Here is a 22,265-nt window from a genome sequence, read left to right on the forward strand (position 1 = left end):
GAACAAACCAAAATGATAAGGGAAGAATGTTTTGTGTTGTGTGCTACAAGTAAATGCAATGGGGATTAGATCTGCAATAAAGGGAAGTATTTAGGCACGAAACTTACTTATTTCACATTCATCACTTTTGTCATTGTGTGAAATATAACTAATAGTTTTTGTAATTGTCAGAAAATGTGTTCTAAAAAAACTATTCTGGAGAATACACTCACAAAGGACAGATTAGCTGAGTGTGTTGTAGTAAATTAATTTTTATGTTAGCAATCCTACATCATTAAGGCCTGTCTAATGTTGTGGTATTCACAGTGATAGCAGATATAAAGGTGTGATGGAATTTAAGAAGTTTCCTGTACACTAATGAGCTGTAAGTTATCAGATGGAAAGCGTGGATTTTCTCCTAGTAATAAAGACGTGCTATTACTACTGATGACGCTGCTGACTGCACATCCACATAGCTCTGCTATAAACGTAGCTGAAGTTAAGTGAATTTATACGGTAGGGTAGATCAAACACACTCATAAATTAATGGGAACGCCAGACTTTAGAACTCATTACTACATCAGTGATCTAGCCTGTGAAAAAATATGTTGAGCACTGATACAGCAATATAAAATACTGTATTCGTGTGCTGATACAGTACCTATTTTTTTAATCTTGAGAGCAAACTTGACATATATTAGTGCATCTACATGTCAAATGTTACATATCTAAGAAATCTTTACTATATTGCTCCACTCTCTCTCCTCCTCCCTCCCCAGCCTAACCTGCCCCAATGAAGCGGCAGCTCAATACAACAGTAACCTCTCTGCAGCCTTAGACCATGCGGCTCCCCTGACCTTTCGTACCAACAGTCGCCCCAACCCCCAACCTTGGCACACTGCCCTCACAAGAAAACTACAAAATGAGACACGAGCTGCAGAACGCAAATGGAGGAAATCCCGCAACAACAATGATTTCCTGGGATACAAGACCAAGTTGCAGACGTACCATGCTGCCCTCGCTGATAGTAAACAGATATACTTCACTCACTTGATCGCTACCCAAGCCTCCAACCCACGTCGTCTTTTTGCCACCTTCAATGCCCTACTTAACCCCACACCTCCCCCCCAACCTCCACCATCTCAGCCACTGACCTATCAAATTACTTTATCAACAAAATTACAACCATCCGGAGGGATATTTCTCTCCTCCACTCTTTCGCCCCCGCCTCCCCACCACATCCGACTCCTTCCTCTTTCTCCTCCCTTACCTCCTTCAATCCTGTCACGGTGGAGGAAGTCAACCAGCTGCTGGCAACTTCACCTGCCACTTCCTGCCCCCTAGATCCGGTCCCATCTGATTCTCTGCGCCCACATTTTTTTGATCTGGCCCCTGTCCTCACCCATCTGTTCAACCTCTCCTTCTCCACCGGCATCTTCCCCTCCGTATTCAAACAGGCCACTGTGCTTCCCCTGCTAAAGAAATCTTCACTTGACCCTGCTCTGCCATCCAACTACCGCCCAATCTCTCTCCTCCCTTTTGCCTCAAAAATTCTTGAACACCTGGCCCACCAACGCCTGACCAACTTCCTTCACTCCAACTCCCTTCTCGATCCCCTGCAATCTGGTTTTCGCACAGCCCATTCTACAGAAACCGCCCTCACCAAAGTGGTAAATGACCTCGCCCTTGCCAAAGGTAAATACTCCATCCTGCTCCTCCTGGACCCCTCCTCGGCATTTGACACTGTCGACCACTCCCTCCTCCTCCACTCCTTGTAGCTAATGGGCATTCAGTCCCTAGCCTTAGCCTGGATCTCCTCCTACCTCTCCAACCGCTCCTTTACAATATTTTTCAATGGCTCCTCATCCACTCCTACACCCCTCTCAGTTGGTGTTCCTCAAGGTTCCGTCCTAGGACCCCTACTGTTCTCACTCTATACTGCCTCAATTGGCAAAATCATCTCCTCCATGGGTTTCAATTACCACCTGTATGCCGACGACACCCAGATAAATCTCCACACCCCAGACCTCTCCTCCTCTACCATGGACAAAGTCTCTGCCTGCCTCACATCCATTTCCTCCTGGATGGCTGCCAGGTACCTGAAGCTTAATTTGGACAAGACTGAGCTTCTAATATTCCCACCCCGCACAGCTGCACCCCTCCCAGATCTGCACGTCACTATTGAAAATACTATAATCCACCCTACCTCCCAAGCCCGCTGTCTAGGCCTTACTCTGGACTCTGAACTTTCCTTTACCGCCCACATCCAAGGTATTGCCAGATCCTGCAACTTCCACCTCCGCAACATCTCCAAGATCCGCTCCTACCTGTCCCCTGACACCACTAAACTCCTTATCCACGCCCTTGTCATTTCCCGCCTAGACTACTGCAATTTTCTTTTATCTGGCCTCCCCTCTAACCGTACTGACCCACTTAAATTGGTAATGAATGAGGCAGCCAGACTGATACATACTTCTCACCGCAGCACCTCTACAACTCCGCTCTGTAAAGCACTACACTGGCTCCCCATCAGCTTTAGGATCAATTTCAAAATCCTGTGCTTTGCCTACAAATAAGTGCACAAGACCTGCCCAACCTACATCTCTGATCTGGTCCACAGGCACATACCAGCCCGCCCCCTCCGATCCTCCAATGACCTGCGCCTAGTCGCACCACGCATAACTCAGTCACACGCAAGATTGCAGGACTTCACCAGGGCCGCCCCTACTCTCTGGAACTCTCTCCCACCAGCCGTCAGACTCGCCCCCACCTTTAATTCCTTCAAACAAGCTCTCAAGACTCACCTCTTCACGCTCGCATACCCCCCTACACCAGCACCATAATATGTTCTGTTAGACCCCCTCTCAAAAGACGCACCTATTGTCTCCACCCCACCCTTTAGATTGTAAGCCTCCGGCAGGGCCCTCCTCCTTAACGTATCCAGCTTGATTATGCAATCTTACTCGCAACCACCCCTCTTGTAGACTCGAACAGTCTCTATTTTGACCTATGACACTGTATTGTTATCAAATCATTTGCATGATCTTGTTTTGTTGTGAGTTTCCGTATGTTCTACCTGTATGTTAACTAGTGTTGGGCGAACACCTGGATGTTCGGGTTCGGGCCGAACAGGCCGAACATGGGCCAGATGTTCGGCATGTTCGGCCCGAACGCCGAACTCAATGGGAGTCAATGGGACCCCCGAACATGCCCATTTTGGGGGCCCTATGGGGTCGCAGGCATAAGGGGGGAGCATGCCCCGGTCGCGGGGGGGTCGGAAATTCCCCCCACCCCCTCCGCTAGCGCTCCCCCCTCTGCCCGCTTCTCCATACAAAAAGTTTGAAACAAGTTCAATAGTACCTGGGCTGGTGGCACTGGCTGGCAGTGGAGTGAGGAGGAGGAGGAGTCCGAGTAGCAGAGTGACGTTGAGGCCGGGCAGCGGGCGGTTCAGCGCTAGTACCCTTGTGGTACTTCCGCCCTTTCTCTGATCTCACGTCCTCTGCGTGATGACGCATACGAGGGTACGCGTGATGCGTACCCTCGTATGCAGAGGACGTGAGGTCAGAGAAAGGGCGGAAGTACCACAAGGGTACTAGCGCTGAACCGCCCGCTGCCCGGCCTCAACGTCACTCTGCTACTCGGACTCCTCCTCACTCCACTGCCAGCCAGTGCCACCAGCCCAGGTACTATTGAACTTGTTTCAAACTTTTTGTATGGGGAAGCGGGCAGAGGGGGGAGCGCTAGCGGAGGGGGTGGGGGGAATTTCCGACCCCCCCCCGCGATCGGGGCATGCTCCCCCCTTATGCCTGCGACCCCATAGGGGGCATAGGGGGGCAGTATTCGGCCGAACAGGGCCCTGTTCGGCCGAACAGGGGCCCTGTTCGGCCATGTTCGGCCATGCATTCTGCAGTTCGGGCGAACCCCGAACAGTTTGGCCGAACACCACCAGGTGTTCGGCCGAACTCGAACATCACCCGAACAGGGTGATGTTCTGCAGAACCCGAACAGTGGCGAACACTGTTCGCCCAACACTAATGTTAACCCATTTATCTATTGTGCAGCGCTGCGTAAGATGTTGGCGCTTTATAAATACAATAAATAATAAAATAATAATAATAATATTGCTGGTAAATGTGTTAAGGTGTACCATTTGAACGGATTTCTGGCGACTCTTATTATTAAAGGGGGGTGTTCAAGATCTCCCGCCAACCGCCCAAGGAGGTATCCACACATATTCTGAGGGTAGTTACCCCCACTTATTCTGCAGTAGTGATTAGACCCTTGTCCATGACATGGTTTGCAGGTGAGGAGAACGATTTTTGCTCCCTTCTTCTTGTAGAGTCCTCCACCATTTCCTGGAAATGTGGGCTGGAATTGTTCAAGTGGTGGAGCCCCATGTTGTCTACTCAGCCATTCTGGCAGAACCGGACCAGGATTGAACCAAAAGAGAACTAGGATAAGTTTCTGAGCTGCTATCTGCTGATTCTTGAATACCTTGCCTCAGGGCCGCGACCAGGCTAGTACAACCAGTACTGCCATATGGGGAAATGGAAGAGTCTGTGGCCAAAACTGCGAAGACTTGAGCGCCACTGCTTTAACGGGCACCACTGCATTTTTGACTGCATGCTGGCTGACGATCAATATAATGATCAGCGCAGCAGATCCCTACATGTCTGTTCAACCATGCTAAAGGTAATGCTGCTGTAGGACAGTGACCCTTGCAGTCCATGGGGAGGACTAGTGGTGTCTCCAGTGTGTCATCAGCTCTGCCACTATCACGTGGGACCAACTAACACCACAAGGTAACCATAAGAGCCTGATACTGCTTTGTACTTAGCACCCACTGCACTTTGCTACTTTTCTGTCCGACACCCCTTGTAAACATTGTGTGTATCCCTATTTATTGTCCAGCGGCACGCTGCGTAATATGTTGGTGCTTTATTAATACAATAAATAACAATAATGAAAAACCAGCTGCCATGAGGAAGAAAAAGTTAAAAGGCTTTGGAGGTTACATAATTTAATAAGAAAAACATAAATACAAATAAAACAAATAATGCTGGGGCGATAAGTGATGCATGGTGCTGAAGACAGTTTCAAGACCAGCAGTCTGCTCGGAAATCATCCAGCATCTTGTTTTAAGACCCGATCATGCAAGGAGATTTGTTTAATGTGCGAGGGTAACCTCACACGGACATTGAGAACAATGAAACTATGAATTATGAATTGCACCAATTAATTCTTCAGGAAAAAGTAAGGGTAACCATCTGTAAACTGAAGCTCAATAAAAAGTGGACCATGCAGCAAGACAGTGACTCTCCACACCTAAGCAGATCTACCAATCAACAGTTAAAACACAAGAATGTCACAGATCTGTAATGACCAAGTCGAAGTCCTGACTTTAATTCTGTTGAAATGTTGTGGAAGGACCCCAAGCCTATGAGGGAAACCACCCAAACCCCTGAGCTGCAGAACAGGCTAAAGTTCCTCCAACCCATATAAAATACATTTATCAGAACTGTTTATCTGAAATTACTACAATCTAAAAGGTACATTAATTGCTACAAGTAAGAGTTCCCATGCATCAACATGGGTTTACTAAAGACAGGTCCTGTTTGCCTAACACGCTCAGCTTTTATGAGGTAGTGAACGCTAATGTGGATATTGGGAATGCTGTAGATGTGATATACTTGGACTTTGCAAAGGTGACACTGTTCCCCACAAAAGTCTGGTGCAAAAGTTGAGGATGCAAGGACTGGGGAAGAGTCTGTGTGCATGGATAGGGAACTGGCTAATGGACAGAAAACAAAGAGTTGTGGTCAATGGATCATACTCAAAATGGGAGACTGTTAGCAGTGGGGTCCCACAGGGGTCCGTACTGGGTCCAGTGCTCTTAAATTTATTTATTAATGACCTAGTAAATGCAGTAGTGAGCAATGTTGCTATTTTTGCAGATGATACAAAATTGTGCAGAATCATCAACTCTCAGGAAGATGGGGACATATTGCAACAGGATCTGGATAGGATGGCTATATGGGCGCATAAATGGCAGATGAAATTCAATGTTGAAAAATGTAAAGTCATGCATTTTGGTCGTACCAATGGTCTAGCACCATACAAAATAAATGGAATACAGTTGAGGACATCAAACTTGGAGAAGGACTTAGGAGTACTCATCGACAACAAGTTAAATAATCGTACTCAATGCCAAGCCGTTGCAGCTAAAGCAAACAAAATTTTGGGATGCATTAAAAGGGAAATAAAAACTTGAGATGCTAGCATAATATTGCCCCTGTTTAACTCTCTAGTAAGGCCACATCTGGAATATGGAATTCAGTTCTGGGCACCACAATACAGGAAAGATATTGCAGTCTTAGAGCAGGTGCAGAGACGAGCAACAAAATTGATACGTGGGATGGAAGGTCTCACTTACCAAGAAAGGTTAGATAAACTGGGTGTATTTAGTCTAGAGAAAAGACGCCTTAGAGGGGATCTAATTAACATGTATAAATACATCAGAGGGCAATATAAAAGCTTGGCGGATGGGCTTTTTGTCCGTAGGCCTTCTCAAAGGACTAGAGAACATGATCTGCACATGGAGGAAAACGTTTTAGCCATTTATTTAGGAAAGGGTTCTTCTTAAGAGTGATTAAGATGTGGAAGTAGTTATGGCAAACTCTATACCTGCATTTAAAGGGGGCTTAGATGCTTTCCATGCGTTGAAAGACATCCATGGCTACAATTACTAGGTAATGCCTAATGATGTTGATCCAAGGATTTTATCTGATTGCCATCTGGAGTCAGGAAGGAATTTTTTTTTTCCCTTTTGGACCATGCCTTGTAAGGTTTTTTCGCCTTCCTGTCTGGATCAACAGGGATATGTGAGGGAGTAGGCTGGTGTTGGTGTTGTACTTTATTCTCTGGTTGAACTCGATGGACTTATGTCTTTTTTCAACCCAAATAACTATGTAACTATGTATGCATCTGCCACAGACACATCTCAAAGGGCTCAAACTCACTAGCAGCCTTTTCTAATCGCTAGTGATTAGCTCTTGCTAATGCAATGCTATGGGGGATTTTTATAAAATCGCATTGCTCTAGTGGGATCACACCCATAGCATTACATTAGCAAGACCTTTTCAGAAAAGCGCTCCTATTGGGTTTCAGGCCTTACTCTGTATTATTTTCCTCAACAAATAAATCTACAATCATTCAGTTTTGGACTCATTTGTTTTATTTAGTTCCTAATATCCAGTGTTAAGACTTGTGTGAGAAAAACATGCTTTGGTGTGAGAACTAGCGGGACCGCCGCCGCCGCGCTGGGCAGCATGGCGGCGGTCTCCGCTTCCCAGCCGGCTGACTCCGTCACTCGTGCGGAGCAGCCGTCACACTCTGCGAGGGACACCGCCGCCGCGACTGGCGACACGGCGGCGGGTGTCGCATGTCGGCAGGCGGAATTTTCTCCGCAAGAGGACGCGGACCCGGGGCCTGTCCTCTCCTCTTCTCAGAGGCAAAGGGTCGCACGCGTGCGCTAGGAGGCAGGACTTTTACCTCCTACGTAGGAGGCTCAGCTGACTCACTAGTCAGCTGACCTCAGGAGGTGTCCTGATTGGTTGGGGCTCTGGGGCGGCGCTGAGCTACAAAGCTACAAATACAACTTGCCTGTCAGTAGCTAGTTGTCTGCTGTCGTGAATACACTGTTGTGTTAGCGCTCAGACCTTAGTGCAGTGCCCTGGTGTTGATACTAAGGATTTCACACCTTAGCTTAGGAATATTATTGTATATTGATCAGTGTTTTGACTCTGGCTATCCCTGACTACTCTATCTCTTGCTGGTCTTGTACCTTTGCCTATCTGATCCTTGTTGCCGACCTCTGTCCTTTTACCGATTACTCTTCTGTCTTCTGCTCCTGTACTGTTGCCGTCATCTCTGTTGCCGAACCCTTGACTGTCTGACCCTTCTCCCTTCAGTGGAACGTCTCCCACTGGAGGGTTATCTCTGAGGCTTGCCTCTCCGAGACGCCTGCCCCAAGCAGACAATTACTGCTAGGGGTCGAGATTCCTCACTCAGCCTGGTTAGAGGATCTCACTCATAGGGTTCCCATTCAGAGGTAACCACACCTCTGAGGAATTACCATGAGGTGGATATTTCCACACTTCTGTTATTTTACTGTCTTTATTGTGTTACTTTTGCTGTCGTGCCCAGAGGTTAGCAATATATCTGTATTATCGGTGATTCTGCAGATCACCAATAATCGGGTATATATCTGCATTCTTGGTGATACTGCAGATCACCAATAATCACATTCTCTCTGTGTGCTAACATATATCATGACATTTGGGTCATTTTTATGCAGAAATATTGAAATTTCAAAGGCTTCACAAACTTTAAATGACCACAATATATATACTGTATAAACACAAACAAACTACCTGTAATGTGCAGATTTGCTCTCCACTGATCATTATGTTCTCTCTGTTAGCAGTGAGAACTGCATTGGAAAGATATGCTACAAAGATGTTTGGTCTTAATTGCGCTAATTTGCCAATTTTCTCCACCCCACCATCATTAAAGCAGTAGGATCAGCCATACTATGCCAGGGAAAAAAAACACATATATAAGTAGATAAATACTTGATCTACTTACATAACACATGTATTATACTGTCCACGTTTTGATTTCAGTGAACGTTATATAGTAAATTATGAGAATTCTGTTCCTGGTGGGGGCCATGTCTTTTGCCCACACTTAAGACTAACTCGTGATGTCATTTCTGCCCTTTACTTTTTTTCTTGTCTCCTCCAATTGCTGAGTCACCTCAGCCTTGCTTGTAAACACAAGTGAGTAGGGGATTAGGTTTCAGATAAGCATCTGACAGGGAAATAAAGGGAAGAGGCGGAATAGATTATAGATAAAAAGAACCCCCAGCATGCAATTCTTTGGCACGACTACTAAAGGGCCAGTGCTCCTTAAGTATGTGATAACTCCAAATCATAACAGCAGAAAAAGTTTTGAAAGTTTTGAATGCAGGATTAGCATCTTTATCACTTAATACACTCAGACCAGTTGCTGTTGAAATTTGATTTTTATGGTGACGATACCGCTTTAAGCTATCATTAAATGCACTGCAGCAGTGAGTATGTGAATGAGTTGGCAGCTCTTATGGAGCAAGAAAACAGTATCTTATTCCATCTGCAAAGCACATATACAGATGTATAAAAATAGATTTAACCCCAGTGACAGCAGTAGTAAGAAAACATAGTAATATATAAACTTCCTAAATAATAACAATAAGTATCATCAAAGGTTTGTATCCAAGTAAACATTAAACCATGATCAATAAGCACATAATACCTCAACTATATTTGTACATAGGACATGCAAAGTATTTTTCAAAGCTAAAGCTACCTACAGGGATTTATTATTTGTTATTCTGCTACATTTCGAGTCATGATACATTGTTGCATTCGCATTTGTGCTTGTGCATTTTAATGTGCACTATGCATATATGTACACACCAAAACTGTTTAGGACATCACAATATATTTAAGGCCTCTTGCACAGTGCGATGTTAAAGTTAGAAAATTTTATAACGCAGACTAACACACAGCAATACAAAGTCTGTGCGACATTCACAGTGCGCACGTTGCGTTGTGTGTAACGTGTAGTGTCACGGAACAGCCGTGAGAAACGCAGGCGAATTGGAAGGATCCGCACAGTCCAATTTCTGATCGCTCTCTGGCTAAATTTGTGCAGCCATTGCAGTAAACAGAAACCGACATCCCTGGTTTTTCTTTTTTTTAATAAAGACAGTCCTTTCCCTCCTTCCCCCCACAAAGGCAGGAGCCTGCTGCAAAGTGTCCCTGGCTTCAAGCTGTGCTGATGGCCCATCCATCAGATATATTGATAAACAGGATGGCAGAACCTATTTAGTTGAGAAGAAGTCAGACATTCTGGCTCCCCTCCCAGCAGGGGAGCTGACACGTAACTTGCTGCCACAAGCTTCAAAAGAAACGTCACCTAGGAATGACCTGCTGTAAATCCCAGATGAACATCATATTCCATAAACTGCTATATGTGTCATATTTTCTGTATTGCCAGGCTGGCTGGCCCTCCAAACTAACAGAGCATGTAGGGCCCTATCTGGCGCTGGTTCTGAGGAAGTTTCAGAACATTCTGAGGTAAAGACTGCCAGTTAGGCAGTTCGAAAGTGCCCTGATGATACCACAGGGGTCCCACCCCTCATGTTTAGTATCAGGCTGCTGGGTAAATCGAGACAGACCTGAAAATGTTAGTAAATCTGCCCTGACCTGTACGGTTCTGTGAGATAGAGCCCATATATGGTTAGATATGATTTCTGGTCCCCAGGACAAGGGGAGGACTCATCTCATATTCTAAAGGGGTGTGTGGCTCTGGCCCTCACTCCCTCCTACTGGATCAGGGGCATAAGAATGGCAGAGGAGCCAAAATCAGTATCCTCCACCCTGAAACACCATCTTGATCTCATCTGTGCCAGCTTGAGGATATGCTGGCATCCACCTGGTCTGAACTCTGAACTTTGATCTGAAACAAAGGATTTTACCAAGTACTTTAGGATTCTTCCCACAAAAGGACATCTTTCCATGAAACTAAGTATTTTTTCTCCCTTTCTTTTATTTTTCATACTGGCTATTACTGTTTCAATAATTGTTGATTTTAATAATTGTCTGTATATATTTATTATTTATATTGCCATGAATAAAGACTTTATCAAAGTCATTCACTGTTCCGCTACCCTGCTTCTCAGCCGCACAAACTGAACCAGACTTCTGAAGCGAGGCTACTGTTGTTATTAGCCGGACAGAATAGGGTGTGTTTAACCGTTTTTATTTGCAGGTCGAGAAATAACCAGTTAGTGAGTTCCTCTGTCTCAGAAAACAGAGGTGGTGGCAGTTATACCCTGAAATAGTGTGTACAGTTGTAATTACCGTACCTCACATGCTCCCTTCTGGTCGGGCTGCTGCCCAAATTCCGTCGGTTTCTGCCCACTGATCACGACCACAGCTTGCATGATTGGTGTGCCGAAACCGATTGGAAGGCAATTTGCGGTCTGACCACTAGGGCTCCTGTGACAGTGTTTGGCAGCGGTTGGGATCTGTGTTGTGCTGAAAGTATCTAAGATAGCGCTAGCGCTATCAAGAAACGAACTAATTTGTTGGTGTAGCTGGAAGGCAATACATTTTTTATATATACAGAGAGGCTGTGTAGCCAGTACCCCTCCCCAAAAGTTTTATTTTATTTGGCGTGGAAATGTCCGGGAACTAAAAGCTCATGGCCGTATCAGACCTGGAAAATCTTTGTCAGCTGCGGAGCATTGACACCCTCCGCAAGAACAAACAGGACATGGTAAATGACTTGTTCCAATGGGACACCCAGCAACAGTGGGAGCCGGATGTGTCTGCTGAAGTAGACGCCGACCCATCTGACTCAAGTCAAGGGGAGCCAGGGGCTGAAGATCCTAGGCGTACAGAGGTTGAGCAACCTGCGGGCAATGCGGCAACAGTTACACAAGAGGCTGTCAGTGTGGTCCCCAATCCCAGAGTTTCTGAAAGTACTCGCCTGGAACCGGCCAGTACTGGACTGTCCGTTTGTACTGATCCGCTAATGCAGCAGGCATTACGACAGCTGATGGAGACTGACCTGGACAAGTACCTACAGTACATGCGTGAGGAACGCCAATCTGCAGAACGCAAGGCTGCTGCCGTGGCGGAGCGCCGGCTGCAGAAGGACGTGAGGCGCGCCAAGCTAAGGAACGGGAGCTCCAACGACAGCATGAGCTCAATATGGCAAAGGTTCAACAGGCCAGCCGGAGTTCCCCGCCCAGCCTCCCTGCTGAAGGAACTGCATCACCCGTAAGTGCAAAATTTAAATTTGCTAATATTGAAAAAGACACAGACATTGACTTGTTTTTGCGATCTTTCGAAAAAGCATGCCGTCAGTATTGTCTGTCCCAAGACCAGTGGGCCAGACATCTGACACCTCTGCTGCGCTACAAAGCGCTTAATGCTTTCGTAGAGTTACCTGCGGAGAAAGATAATGATTATGCCGTTATAAAAGACGCTATCATTACCAAATACCAGCTGACGCCAGAAGCCTATCGCAAAAAGTTCGGGGCCTGGCAGAAAAAGTCTTCTGATTCGTACCGAGATGTGGTCAGCAGCTTGCTCACCAAACTCCGCCACTGGACTCTAGGCCTCACCAAAGGGTCTTATGGTGTCCTGGAGGACTTGATAGTCCTAGAACAATTTCTGAACATTTGCCCTACTGATGTACGACAGTTTGTGCTTGAGCGCAAGCCTGCGTCAGCAACTGTCGCTGAAGACCTCGCTGAAACCTTTACAACTACCCGGGTGTCTGATACACGCAGAACTGTCCCATCCAGCTGGAGAGGAGGTCAGCCCAATACCCCGGCAGATTCTCCTGCCCCTGTGAGCCGTCAGCCACAGATGCCACCTAGCGCAGCTGCTGCACCCAGGCCTGCAGCCCCTGGAGAGGTCACCTGTCACTACTGCCGCCAGCCCGGACACATGAAATTCGAATGTCCGGAGCAGAGACAGACGCCACCAGCACCTGTATCACCTGTACCTCACCCACAGCAGAGGCAACCCGCCAGCGAACCACAGCCTGGATAATCAGATTTTGTTCTGTTTGCCCGCGGAAAGGAAATCCGCGACCGAACCGACCAGCAGAAACCTGTTAGAGTGAACGGCAAAGTTGTCACCGGATTCCGAGACACCGGAGCTGACATCACGTTAGTTCACTCACACCTTGTGCCAAAGGAGAGCATCAGCTCCAGCCGATCCCTTGCCCTTACTGGAGTAGAGGGCACCCTTTTACACATAGCCCACGCGAGAGTGAAAATCGACTGTGGGGTGGAAGTCAAAGAAAGGGTTGTTGGGGTTGTGAAGGATCTCCCAGTCCCTGTGTTGCTGGGGACTGATTTGGGCAAGCTTGTGTCCTACTACGAACCTGCCACGACCGCCTTGACGCTCACGGAAGGAGACGGACTCTCCACCCACCACTAGGTACTTTATACACTTGGGGGAGCACCAGGGGGAGGTGGGTTGAATGTGCCCAGTTCAAGGGAACCAGGTTCAATAGTGCCTGCTTCAAAGGCACCTGAGTTTGATGCACGAACTGTCTGTCGTGATGATGTAACTGTACCTGTGTTTAATGTACCAACTGTCTGTAATGAAAATGTGTCTAAGCCTGTCACTGTCATTAATGTATGCAACAATGATTTGAGTAATGCCAGTCTGTGCCATTCTGAAGGTATACCTGTGCTAGCAGTACCGCGCAGCTGTACTGCTCAGAACCGGAGCTCAGAACAGGTGGAGGGGGTTCCGGCCTCCTCCCCCTCCTCTGACCATAGGGATGAGACCTTTCAGCCGCTGGCCTCGTGTGACATGAGCCAGTTGGCTGAAACTGACAGCGTATTCACAGCAGCACTACATAGGGACCCAAGCCTGGAGGTGCTCAGACAGCAAGCCTCTGAGCCCCTCGCAGACGGGGCCGCTTTCAAGGTGTACTGGGAAGGTGGGAGACTGTACAGCAAGTCTGTACAGCCCCCTACCGGTAGATCACATGCGAATACCAAATGACCTGTGGTCCCGAGTGCGTTCAGGGGACATGTGCTGAAATCCGCACATGATAATTCCCTGACAGGACACTCTGGTGTTCGCAAGACACTGGCCTGTATTCGGAAACAGTTTTATTGGCCCAGGATAAACAGGGATGTAGCAAATTACTGCAAAGCAAGTGCCGTCTGTCAGGAGCTGGGAAGGTCCAGGGATTCCCGTGGGGTTCCCTTAGGTCCACAGCCACTTAACTTAACCAACCTACTGCCCGTTGACAGCAGTCCTGGCAGACGCCCCATCCGAACGCAGTGGCGCAAACGCCCTGTCCGGAACGGTCCATGTCGGGTCAACCCTGAGGGTAGCGGACCGCGACCTGTCCAGGTGAACCGAGCCGCAGGCTCCAATGGGTTTTCCCGCCGTGCCGGCAGCTCGAGACCCGTCAGCAAGGTTGGCCGACACAAGGCAGGCAGCCGACACCAGAACGCAGACGGGCTATCCTGTTGCAACGGGGAGCTAGACCAGATATCACAGGTTAGCGGCAACGACACACATCTTGCTGATGCATGTCTATTTGCCTTCTCCCCAGGGGGTGCTGTCTCGGAACAGCCGTGAGAAACGCGGGCGAATTGGAAGGATCCGCACATGTGCAGATTTGCTCTCCACTGATCATTATGTTCTCTCTGTTAGCAGTGAGAACTGCATTGGAAAGATATGCTACAAAGATGTTGGTCTTAATTGCGCTAAATTGCCAAATTTCTCCATCCCACCATCATTAAGCTATCATTAAATGCACTGCAGCAGTGAGTATGTGAATGAGTTGGCAGCTCTTATGGAGCAAGAAAACAGTATCTTATTCCATCTGCAAAGCACATATACAGATGTATAAAAATAGATTTAACCCCAGTGACAGCAGTAGTAAGAAAACATAGTAATATATAAACTTCCTAAATAATAACAATAAGTATCATCAAAGGTTTGTATCCAAGTAAACATTAAACCATGATCAATAAGCACATAATACCTCAACTATATTTGTACATGGGACATGCAAAGTATTTTTCAAAGCTAAAGCTACCTACAGGGATTTATTATTTGTTATTCTGCTACATTTCGAGTCATGATACATTGTTGCATTCGCATTTGTGCTTGTGCATTTTAATGTGCACTATGCATATATGTACACACCAAAACTGTTTAGGACACAATATATTTAAGGCCTCTTGCACAGTGCGACGTTAAAGTTAGAAAATTTTATAACGCAGACTAACACACAGCAATACAAAGTCTGTGCGACATTCACAGTGCGCACGTTGCGTTGTGTGTAACATGTAGTGTCACGGAACAGCCGTGAGAAACGCGGGCGAATTGGAAGGATCCGCACAGTCCAATTTCTGATCGCTCTCTGCCTAAATTTGTGCAGCCATTGCAGTAAACAGAAACCGACATCCCTGGTTTTTCTTTTTTTTAATAAAGACAGTCCTTTCCCTCCTTCCCCCCACAAAGGCAGGAGCCTGCTGCAGAGTGTCCCTGGCTTCAAGCTGTGCTGATGGCCCATCCATCAGATATAGTTGATAAGCAGGTTGGCAGAACCTATTTAGTTGAGAAGAAGTCAGACATTCTGGCTCCCCTCCCAGCAGGGGAGCTGACACGTAGCTTGCTGCCACAAGCTTCAAAAGAAACGTCACCTAGGAATGACCTGCTGTAAATCCCAGATGAACATCATATTCCATAAACTGCTATATGTGTCATATTTTCTGTATTGCCAGGCTGGCTGGCCCTCCAAACTAACAGAGCATGTAGGGCCCTATCTGGCGCTGGTTCTGAGGAAGTTTCAGAACTTTCTGAGGTAAAGACTGCCAGTTAGGCAGTTCGAAAGTGCCCTGATGATACCACAGGGGCCCCACCTCTCATGTTTGGTATCAGGCTGCTGGGTAAATCGAGACAGACCTGAAAATGTTAGTAAATCTGCCCTGACCTGTACAGTTCTGTGAGATAGAGCCCATATATGGTTAGATATGATTTCTGGTCCCCAGGACAAGGGGAGGACTCATCTCATATTCTAAGGGGGGTGTGGCTCACTCCCTCCTACTGGATCAGGGGCATAAGAATGTCAGAGGAGCCAAAATCAGTATCCTCCACCCTGAAACACCATCTTGATCTCATCTGTGCCAGCTTGAGGATATGCTGGCATCCACCTGGTCCCACAAAAGGACATCTTTCCATGAAACTAAGTATTTTTTCTCCCTTTCTTTTATTTTTCATACTGGCTATTACTGTTTCAATAATTGTTGATTTTAATAATTGTCTGTATATATTTATTATTTATATTGCCATGAATAAAGACTTTATCAAAGTCATTCACTGTTCCGCTACCCTGCTTCTCAGCCGCACAAACTGAACCAGACTTCTGAAGCGAGGCTACTGTTGTTACTAGCCGGACAGAATAGAGTGTGTTTAACCGTTTTTATTTGCAGGTCGAGAAATAACCAGTTAGTGAGTTCCTCTGTCTCAGAAAACAGTGGTGGTGGCAGTTATACCCTGAAATAGTGTGTACAGTTGTAATTACCGTACCTCAGGCGCTCCCTTCTGGTCGGGCTGCTGCCCAAATTCCGTCGGTCTCTACCCACTGATCGCGACCACAGCTTGCATGATTGGTGTGCTGAAACCGATTGGAAGGCAATTTGCGGTCTGACCACTAGGGCTCCTGTGACATGTAGCAATATTTATAAAGTGCTGCATGCTGTGCGTTTAGCAATACATTTGCTGCGTTATGTGTGTTGCACATGCTCAGTACGGTTGTTTTTTTTTTAAATGTATGCGGCAAAAACGGCGCACCGAGAGATACATAACGCAGTGCAAAATAACGTCTAATTTCATAACCTATATGCGCTGCATTAGGGGCACGTTGTGCGACTTTAACGTCGCATCAAACGCAATGTCCCAATGGGAAAGAGGCCTTAATGAAAAGTACAAAAGGCATGCAAAAAAAGTTTTTTTTCTAGGCGAACATAAAAATGCATTAGGTGTGAACTAGCCCATTGAATAACTTAGGCCTGGTGCATACAAAGCGTCTTTGGTAGCGGTTTCAAAAACGCTGCAGCCTGTGAAAACGCTTAGCTAATGTATCTCAATGGGATGGTGCACACCAGCGGTTTGAGGTTTTTAGCAAACCGCAAGCGTGGCTCCTGCAGCGTTTTTGCGGCTTGCAGATGCGTTTCTGCCTCAATATAAAGTATAGGAAAAGCTCAAACCGCTCTGAAAAAAGTTAGATCAGAGCAGTTTTCCAGGCGTTTTTGTTACAGTAGGTGTACAGTAACAGCTTTACTGTAACAATATATGAAATATGCTACACAAAAACGCTCCAAAAAATGCTAGGCATGTTTAGAAAACCTCTCTAAACATGCCTAGAATCGCTCTGAAAATCTGCTTTAAAAACCTCTAGCGTTTTGCAGATCTGCTACAGGTATTTGATGTGCATTGGGCCTGAAAGGGAAACTAAACTGAGAAGGATTTGGATTTTCCCTTATAAATTAATACCTGTTGCCTGACTCTCCTGCTGATCCTGTGTCTCTAAGGGCCTGTTTCCACTTGTGCGGTGCGAATCGCCGCTGTAAAAATGGGCATGCGGATGTGAATTTCGCATGCGGGTGTATGCGAATTTTAATGCGAATTCGGATGACGATGTATGCGAATTTAACCATGCCAGTGCCTGTGTGCTTTTCCATTGATTCCAAGCGAATTTACATAAAAATTTGCATGCGACTTCCCTATTAAATACATAGTATGCGAGTCGCATAGCGGTATGCAAATTCTGATGGCTCTGCCGTGCATATTTTTTCTTCACAGAAAAACGCTCAGAAATCCTGACAAGTGGAAACAGTCCTATTCACTTGTATTGTCTATGCGAATCTGCATGCAGGAAACGCATGCAGATTCGCACAAGTGGAAACGGGCCCTAATACTTTTAGCCACAGCCCCTTTAACAAGCATGCAGATCAGGTGCTCTGACTGAAGTCAGACTGGATTAGCTGCATGCTTGTTTCATGTGTGTGACCACTATTGCAGCCAAAGAGATCAGCAGGACTGACAAGCAACTGGTATTATTTAAAAGGAAGCATCCATATCCCTCTCAGTTAAGGTTCCTTTTAAGCAATCATACTTTGACAGTACTTTTTCACCTTTTTGGCATTTTTACAATTGCATAGTTCTGAACAGTTATTTTAAACAGAAGATGAAAAATGATCTCCAAAATGAAAACTTGGGAGCAAAACTGAATTAGGTAAGGACCATAAAATACTGTTTGTTCTATAAAAATATTCTAAAATGTTTAAAACACATTTGCTGGATTACATAAATAAAAGATAATTAATAAATTGATTAAGGCCTAGTGCTCACCAAAAATCGCTGGGTGTAATCTTAGCGATTTTTGTACCGATTTTGTAGCGATTCTGGGCAAGTGCCTAGCGATTTCCTATTTATGCCTAGCAATTTTGGAGCATTTGGTTATAGTGATTTTGTAGTTCTTGTAAACTTTGATATGAAAGTGAACAGCTTTGCGCAAAAAATGCTTTGAAAAAATCGCTCTGTTTAACGCTTTTTAGAGCAATTGTCTGCTTTTCATACACTTTACATGGAGGGGTAATCTCCTCCAAAGTGCACCAGGACCTGGAAAAAATCACATCGCTCTGGTGTGAACAAGACAATGCAAACACTTTAGCCAAACACATTTCGAAGCACTAGCAATTAGCACTAGCAACCAGAAGCGCACTTGGTGTGCACCAGCCCTAAGAGGGCCATTTTCCTTAAATAGTAACACATCTCCAATCACACAGTCATTCACCCTTTTAAATAGAGGAAAGTAAGCATTTTAAAGGCAATGGCTATAAAACCATCTAACTCTCCAAGCAGCTTGATGCCCTATGTGACAACAGCTACATCTCTATTTAAGAATGTTATGGTCCATGCGACTGTAACCAGCTTCTCTGAGTGTGACCACAAGAGGGAAAAGTATCCCAGAATTGGCAGAAGAATAGTACGAATGTAGAAAAAAGCCAAGGCCAACTTTTACAGAGGTAAACTCTAAGGTCAAGGTCCATCAGAGTCTATCCACACTATGCATCACTTCAGTGGAAAGTACAACAAAAACAGATGTGAATTTCCTAATGTGTATACCAACAAACCACAATGCTTCTGGGAGCATATCCTTTTGAACAGATAAGACAAACTGGAGATTATTTTTTTTATAAATCACATCAGCTCTATGCCTACAGAGTCCATGTGCCAGATTACATAGTGCAGCACAGTTTATATAGGCAGTTTGTAGTCTGGTTTTCTAGGCAGTGATGCAGGGGTCCGCTCAAGTTGAGAAAAACATTTAGGATAGAAAAAACCTCCATCAAACCTGATACTGCAGCACTCACAGTCAGTTGAGACCCAAAATGTAATTGGGCCTCAAAGAGTTTTTAGAGCGGTTCACTGGCCTCCCCTCCCAACCCAGGTAGACTTGCTGTCTTGTATGACCATTCACATCAAATAAAATATGCTTCTATTAGTGTAAAACAATTGACTTAATTGAATATAGAAAGCAATTGCACTTACAATTGTACACAGATTTTGGAGGCTTTCTGCCGGCTCTTCCCGATTGGTGGCCACTGGTGGCAGACTCCTCTGTGCATACTACTCTGCTTCTCTCTACTACCAGAGTTGTGCCCACTGATCCACCATTCACTCAAAGCTACTCCATGTGTGTCTACTGTGCACATCACAAATGCTCTCCAGTGTTAACTTATCCAAGACCCACCTTACATGTTGCCTCGGGTGACAATTGGGGCCAACTTTGTATGGACTTGTTGCTAGCCTGTAGATGGGAGAAAGGCTGATGGGACGGCACACAATGGAGTGGGCTGGGTGAGTACAGGAACAATGCCTTTGGTTTGCGCCCAGCCGGCATGATCCACAGGGCAGATTGCCTGACGATACACTGATTGGGATCAGGGACCACTATACTATATACTATACTATACATACATATGCTAGATTCTCAACAGTGGCAGCACCAACCAGCTGCCCCACCCGAAAACCGTCTAGCATATGTATACAGCTAGGTACATACAATGCAATTTTCAATGGGTAATCTGATGGGAGGCTGCATCCTGTGTACATGTCCAAACTGCTATCAATCAATAAGAGTATCGATTTTCAGGTGAATACTTCCCAAAATCGATCCCCTTATTGATTGGAAGCCGATCAGACAAGTCGGAAATAATTTATGTGACCCGTCAATTTGACAGGAAGTTGCACCGTGTGTACCTAGCATAAGGTTCAAAACAGGCAGTCTCGGTAAGAGATTAGAAAGTGGGGAAGTGGTTGGGCGATCTGAGGATCACTGCTCTTTGCAGTTTGGCAGCCAGGTATTGAGTGTCCTTCAGCCAGTACAAGGTTGAATTTTGAAAAGACAATGGTGAGAGGCATAGTGCATTGGCAGGAGGTGGCGACATAGGTAAGTTAACCCCTTTTGCTGTGGACCGTGCCCTTGCACAAGCAAGCACAGTTTCACATTTTGTGAAACTGTACCCGTTCATCCCTAAACTGTACTGCTTAATATAGCACAGCACAGCAGGGAAAAGACCAGTTCTGCATTGCACAATACTGGCACAGACCAGCATAGAATTTAACAGGATGACATAAAACATGAAAGCACTGCATGGCACAGTGCAACACAGCATGGCACAGACCCAGACTGCACAGCACAAAATGTGGATACTACACTACACAGTACAGCACAGACCAGCACTGCAAGACACAGCACATCCCAGTTCTGCATGACACAGAACAGCACAGAGAAGTACTGCATAGCACAGCACAGACTAGGATTGCACGACACAGCACAGAACAGACCATTATTGCACAACACAGCACAAACCAGCATTGTACAAAACAGCACAGACCAGTACTGCACGTCACAGCATAGTCCTGAACTGAGTGACACAGCATAGACCAGTACTGCACAATACAGCACAAACCAGTACTGCGCCACACAGCACAGACCAGTACTGCGCCACACAGCCGAGACAAGTACTGCACAACACAGCACAGACCAGCACTGCAAGAGATAGCACAGACCAGTACTGAAGACATAGCAAAGACCAGGAAAGCAAGGCACATCACATACCAGTACTGAGCGACACAGCCCAGACCAGTACTGCACGTCACAGCATAGACCAGCACTGCAAGATATACGGACCAGTACTGCAAGACACAGTACACACCAGTACTGCGCGACACAGCACAGACCAGTACTCTGCTGCACACCACAAACCAGTACTGCGCCACACACCACAAACCAGTACTGCGCGACACAGCACAAGCCAGTACTGCACCACACAGCATAGACCAGTACTGAGCGACACAGCACAGACAAGTACTGCACGGCACAGCACAGACCAGCACTGTAAGATATAGCACAGACCAGCACTGTAAGATATAGCACAGACCAGCACCGTAAGATATAGCACAGACCAGTACTGCTAGACACAGTACATACCAGTACTGAGAGACACAGCACAGATCAGTACTACACGACACAGCACTGACCAGCACTGCAGGACATGGCACAGACCAGCACTGCGCAGCACAGATCACCATACTACTATAATATACTACTATAAGTCAGAGTTGGAGTCGGAGTCGTTTGGGGCACCCGGAGTTGGAGTCGTTGATTTCATGAACTGAGGAGTCGGATGATTTTTGTACAAACTCCACAGCCCTGGTAAGTATTAGACTAAGGAGTCAAGAGTCGAGGAGACGGAGCCATTTTGGGTACCCGTCGGAGTCGGAGTCGTGGTTTCATGAACTGAGGAGTTGGAGTCTGAAGATTTTTGTCCCGACTCCACAGCCCTGTATAATTCTGCACAACATCTTTCTCTGTAGAAGTATGAAGAGAGGGCGTAAAATCCTTTTAACGCCAGGAAATGTTATATAAAAGCTTATTACTCCATTGATTTTTTGAAAAGAGACACTTCAGGAACTCTTCAAAAGCAATTAGAAATGTGCTAATGCTATCTAGGACACACATTTAATTTGTTTAAATGAGAAAATGTAATCAGTGCACCTTATTCAAAGCTTGGGACACAGGCTCGCCTCCACGCTCCTGCTCCATATTGCTACTGAGAAGAAGAGATAGTCTATCAGATAAATCTTGAAAATGGACCAAACAAATTCATCAGCAGTCAATTTTCAAGCTGCATACATTTACAGGTAGTCCCCGATTACCAAACGGGATAGGGACTCTAGGTTCGTTCTTAACCTGAATCTGTTCTTAAGTCGGAACACGGTGCCATCTCTGTCCCCCTCTGCCTCCAGTGTCCCACTCTGTGTCACCTCTGCCCTTTGTACCTGTTTATACAAGTTTAAAAGCCATTTTTTCTTTGAATTTTTTAAAATCAATTTTCTCAAAAACTACAAGTCTAATTTGAAAAGTTTTTTTTTACTTGTTCCCATGGAAACAGAGAATCCATGCCGTTCGTATCGGCGGGTCGTTCGTAAGTCGGGCATTTGTAAGTCGGGGACTACCTGTATATTACATTAACATACAATCTACACTAGATTTTAATTATTTGCCTCTCTTTGACCATACCTGCTGCCCAGCTCTAATTTAGTTGGGTGGAGCAG

General features: G+C 45.9%; 1 protein-coding gene across 9 annotated transcripts in view; it reads right to left on the reverse strand.

Moving 5' to 3' along the window:
- The window catches only part of LOC137527136 (actin-binding protein WASF3-like), a 197,614-nt gene that overhangs the window by 133,039 nt on the left and 42,310 nt on the right, over positions 1-22,265 (reverse strand). For 3 of the 9 annotated variants that reach the window (XM_068247567.1, XM_068247575.1, XM_068247566.1), the window contains exon 2: positions 21,706-21,760. The exons of the other annotated variants lie outside the window; for them this stretch is intronic. The gene's annotated coding sequence lies outside the window, so the exon portion shown is untranslated. The remainder of the gene's footprint in view (positions 1-21,705; positions 21,761-22,265) is intronic. 9 annotated transcript variants of the gene reach the window in all.

This window comes from Hyperolius riggenbachi, chromosome 8, assembly GCF_040937935.1.
Source record: "Hyperolius riggenbachi isolate aHypRig1 chromosome 8, aHypRig1.pri, whole genome shotgun sequence".
NCBI classification, from domain to species: Eukaryota; Metazoa; Chordata; class Amphibia; order Anura; family Hyperoliidae; genus Hyperolius; species Hyperolius riggenbachi.